This window comes from Achroia grisella, unplaced genomic scaffold, assembly GCF_030625045.1.
Source record: "Achroia grisella isolate CSIRO2021 unplaced genomic scaffold, CSIRO_AGI_Agris_v1 utg509, whole genome shotgun sequence".
NCBI lineage: Eukaryota > Metazoa > Arthropoda > Insecta > Lepidoptera > Pyralidae > Achroia > Achroia grisella.
The window spans coordinates 1,642,691-1,648,690 of NW_026712902.1; positions in this window are offsets into that span (position 1 = coordinate 1,642,691).

Genomic DNA, 6,000 nt, shown 5'->3' on the forward strand with positions numbered 1-6,000 from the left:
AATATTTGACGGACATCGTGTAGTTTTAGTTATATATTGAATTGTATGCCAATGTACCTAGTCTGAATTAAACCAAAATAAATCTAGATCTTGTTATGTGAATTGCTTAATATAATTATAGTTTAAACAGGACTACATTGTAGATATAATGTTTTAGATTAATTTTAAGTCAAGTTTCAATGCCTTAAAAATAATAATAAAACAATAGTTAAGAAAAAAGTTAATAAAATTTCAATTTATATATGTATATAGTAATCGATGGCTGTCTGTATGTAGAAGATATATTATAAATAATATTGGGGTCTATCTATCAAAGTAATAGAACAATGATTGATCAATCTTAACCACAGAAACGGCTTAACCAATGTGGGTATGGTTTGCTTTATTCTAGAAAATTTACAAGTAAAATAGCTTCGTAATTGTAGGCTAACAACTCCAGTGCTGTGTAGTTCAACAATGAAGGAAAGAAAATTAATCAATATGATAAAAAAAAGATATTGTGTAAGTGATAACTAGTGACAAGGCATAAGATGCATTTTTTGTCTCTTTATGTCAAATTAAGAAAAAAACATTCCAAGTAACGCGTAATAAGTTTGTTACATGATTCTACAATCAGCCTTACATAAAATAACATTCCATGTGTTTTAAGGGGATATTACATTATCAAATTTATTTAATCACGTCTGAATTTTTGAGGAATTCATTCTTGGTGAAATCGAAATCGCTCTGAGATTGTAAAAAAATATCATATAAAAATATATTAATATCTTCATAAATTCAGCTTTAGAAATATTGTATTTTTATAAAATAATTTACAATATTATAAAATCTCTTTCACATATAGAAAACTGTTTTATTAAAATACAATAAGATACATAAAGATCCATACAATATATGTATCCATAATGTAATAACACCTGGGATATGTAATTATTTTGATAACGTAATAACCGCTTAAGTAACGAGTATGTGATATATATATTTTTAATTCCTGTTGTTAATAAGAGTCGTTTATATTTGAATCAAGACAATTGTTGAATATTCCAATTATATTGTAATATATATATATTTTGAAAATAAAGTGACTAGTTTTCATTGAACACGTGTTTTATTTTACAAAATATGATGTTAATATTAAATTAACATTATTTTTAATCTTATTTGTACTATTTGTCTTCAATTATCACCTCTCAAAGACACCACTGTTGTCACTCGCCGTTCACAGCTTAATACCTGCATGACGCCAGCCGTGTGCGCAAGAGATGACGTAATGCTTCCTTCCCTTTCCAACATATACTACAATATTAGTTCCAAAAAAACCTTGGAAGTTTCAGCAGCCAATCTGCTCCTTTGTAAGCTGTGTTTCGACTGAAGGAAGAGATGAAAGTGAAAATTCAAAACAATATTAGTTTATTATAAGGGTGGTAGTTCACCGAAATGGCAACGAAGATAGTATGTCGTAGGAACGTAAATATTTGCGGCAAAATTTCGGTTCAAAGTATCGCTCTCGCGCTGGGGGAGGGAAGACGCGAGGTCGAGCTGTTGAATGGTGGATGACACCAGTCTTATATCCCACTACATAATAACAATGACCTTCGTATCAATAACGTATCGAATGAGAAGAAAAAGAAGCATTTTTAAAACAAATATAAATAATCTTTCAAATAAACTCCTTACAAACATTTTTTAATATTAGCATAGCAGCATAGCAGATTCATCACAAGAAGAATGAGCAAGAAACTTGTGTGTTGCTCTTTTGCATAGATGTCATTTTTAATATAAATAATTACAGTATAAAAAGTAAGAGGCATACGATAATCAACATAGAAATCGCTACGCATTCATTCATAGTGCAATCAGATAATATTGTCATTGTCGTTTTTCAGGCAGATTTATAACAGACTGGTATTTTGTTGTAAAACCTTAAGCAATTACAATAAAACGAATTATTTTACAATAGAACTTTAGTTAAACTACATTTAGGTGAAATCAGTTTGTTATTGTTACGTAAGATTTTATTAGTGTAATCACTAACTCTTTTGAAATGGTCTATATTCTTCTTGGCATATATGATATTTTCATAAATGTATTGAGAAGCAACGATGAGTATATTTGATTCCTTAAAGCACTCTCGTAAAGTAAATATAATGAACTTCAACACATGAATAAAAATGTATGTGGTTCATAACTCTAATAGCAAGCCTCATGGACCACAGTTTCTTGGTGGATTCAAAGCCTCAGAGCTAATCCAGCCATTTAAAATCGTATATCCCAAAAGCAAGGATTTTCTTTATGCTCTGTTTGAACTACGAGACAACAAATAACTGATCCGCGATTCTGTTAGACTAATATTAAATATTGTAATGGGTGAAAACTGTGATTGGTACAGCCTATGCTGTAAATAATATAAATGACGTAGTGGAGTAACTTGAAACAGTCATGCTCGCTATAAAGTTTAAACTAGTGGCGGCGTGGTGGGCCGGGTCAATATGGCTGGCTCATTCGTCATACTCATGAACGGGTACTGCTTGTGAGGACTGGTCTGTTCAGGTCTTCTCACCAAAAAGTCTAATCAATGTTCGTAACACTGATTAGACTTTTTATTAATTTATTATTAAATTATTTTGAAAATATATACTTAATATAAATAGAAAACACATAGAACGATACAAACAATCATACTCATTAATAGATACAAATAGCAAAGGTTTATACAGTGCGAGGAAACAAACCCACAACCGTCCAACCACCAAGGCCGTCGAATAATTAAATGAGAAAGTAATCAGCAAGACAAACTGAGAAGTATTGTCGACTATATTAAAATCTACGTACCTATTATACTGTTTTAAATTTGACGTGATAACTATTTATACGTATAATTAATAAAAATCACGGGATCTTACCGTAATATCGGGAACTCAATAAAAATAAATCGTGCTAAGATACCGTGATTTTTACTAATCTATCTATTGTTCAAAAATTTCTGGTATCAGTAACATGACAAAAGTGACGAAATAACAGAAAAATAATATTAAACTTGAACAGTTAACTCGCCCAACCATCAGTTACAATACAACATTCCTTAACACTGAATTCCAGTTAAAATTCAGCGAGTTAAACCCATTTGAGTAATGGCGTGCAATCTACACGCGACATCTGTAACGTATCGCGGGGTAATCCGATAAATATATATATATATATACTAGCTGTACGACTCACGACTTCGTCCGCGTGTAATTTAACTTTAGTTTTCTAAAATAAAAAAAAAGTAGCCTAAGTTACTCCTTATACATCAGCTACCTGCCAAAAAAAGTCCCGTCAAAATCGGTCCAGCCATTTCAGAGATTAGCCGGAACAAACAGACAGACAGACAAAAACTGTAAAACATGTTATTTTGGTATGTACCGTATTTATCTTCTATTTTTATTTATTTCTATTTTACCACATGCATATGAAAGCATGTAGTAAAAAACAGTTATTTAAATATTACAAACAGACACTCAAATTTAATTTATATGTATAGAAGATATATAACGATAATTTGTATCGTTCAGTTTGCTTGTTTTAATCTCTTGATTTGTGGCCCGTCATAATCCCGATCTATCACGCCTACAGTGGCGTTCAATGGCTCTCTTTGAGTACCGCTTTAGGTAATAAAAAATAAGACAGAGCGCATTCAAATTCAAAAATATTTTATTTTATAACACAGGGGACAAACGAGCATGCGGCTCACCTGATGGTAAGTGATTACCGCCGCCCATGTGCACCCACAACACCAGGGGAATTGCAAGTACGTTGTCGGCCTTTTAAAAAGGAATATGCTCTTTTCTTGAAGGTTTCAATATCGTATCGGTTCGGAAATATCATTGCTGGAAGGTGATTCCACAATGAGGTTGTGCGTGCCAAAAATCATTAATTCATGTAGGACATTTTAGCCGCTTATAGACATAATTTTTTTTATTATATATTTTTACCCTACCGTCCAGTTCAGTATATAGATTCAATTGAGAAGAACTGGCAAGAAACTTAATTGAATTTCCTATTTTATTTTTTAAAAGTCAGTTTATTTACAATGTATATTTAAATAGATGTCTATGTGTAACATTAAATGAAAATCCCGTGCATGAACAACTATTGCCATGCACGCTCGTCACTTAAGTAATCGTTTAGTGAGTAATAGGCTTTGCACAGATGTTTTAAATTTATTTAAGGATAATTCCAGTATATCCTTTGGTATCTTATTGAAAATTTTATAACTACCTTTCATATTTCTATACCTACATAAAATCCGTACTACTACTACTACTAAAATATAACTACTAAAAGATCAAACAATTGAAATTAGTTATATTCGAATTTCGACCCCCCGGGAGACCACTAGTACCTATAACTATATAAGTCTGTAAAGCTCTGTGCGTCCTAAAAAAATCTTCGTCAATCCTCCCAAAGAAACAATAATAATAATAATAATCTCAGGACAATTCACACAGCGCCATCTAGACCCAAGTTAAGCTAGCTAAAGCTTGTGTTATGGGTACTAGATAACTGATACAAATACATAGATTTTTTTTTTTCGTAAATACATACATATTATACATAGAAAACACCTAGACCGATACAAACAATCATACTCATGAATACAAATGTTGGTGCCGTGCGAGGAATCTAACCCGCGACCATCGGTCGTAAAGCGGTGTGCTAGACCGCTGGACCACCGAGGTCGTCAATAATTCGCTCTAATATCTTTCCTAGCTTCTTTGACGAAACCATTCGCTTAGCGTTCGTTTCTTACACTAATACATTAGTCCTATAAAAACAAATGTCATACATATTTTAATCCTGATTCCGTGTTTTTGTTGCGCGAACAAAATAACATTGTATAAGTTGGATTGTCAGTGCGCTCACGTAGCACGTAATTTACGAGCCGGTTGTCCAACTCGCGAAAACATAAAGAAAACCGGCAAAGTAGCTGATGTCTGGCTGGAAGTGGCTGCGAAATGCATAGTGGATCAATAGAACCTCTACTATGTAGGTTCTAAGATATATTGGGAATATACAACTTTTCTTTACGTGGTAATTTTAATAGCGAAAACGGCAAAACCGGAGCTGAAGACAGTAGCTGTTGCTCAAATCGGCCGTGACATCATCATCATGATCAATAGCGAACAATGTTAACATTATCCTATCTTAACACTAGAAATTCGCCCCGGCTACGCCCGGGTGTACATGTATTATACATAAAATCCTCTAGACTCACTATCCATTGAAAAAAAAACTCTTCAAAATCCATTGCGTAGTTTTAAAGATTTAAGATTACATAGGGACCGACAGACAGCGACCGCGACTTTGTTTTATACTATGTAATGATTAAATTGTATATATATATATATATATACACACATACATATACACCGCGATATTTATCAATGGCCCTTGTGAATATAAAGAAAAATGTAAGTAAATACCATTTCTAGTTCTTCTAATTTCCGTTGCGAATATTGGGAGGCTTATATCTTTCACAAAACAGATTAAATAAATGAACTTCGTACTGAACCTATCTAACAAAATTGGAAAATCGAATCGGATTCTCTTACAGTGGATTCCGAACAAACATTGAATGAATGAATGAATGAAATACTATTCACTGTACCTCTCACAGAAATAAAACAATTACTTGAACTAATGCGTATAAAAATAAAAGAAAAACACACAATATATTCAGAGGTAAATTGTTACCTCTAGGCTGCCTATTGAGGCAGCCTTATCGTTAAGACAAATTTTTGAGCACCTCTCATGAGGTCCCATACCTTCCATTATCATCTATTAAAAAAAATGTACGGATCTTTCCCAAATAAACTATTGTTATAATTATATTTGTGTAAGTTTTGAACTTTTAGTGTCTTCTTCAATACGACTTATTTAATCTTATTTAGTACTAAGCAGGTTATTGTGTATTTAATATTTCGACTATATTTAATAAGATGCTCGAATTAGAGAGAG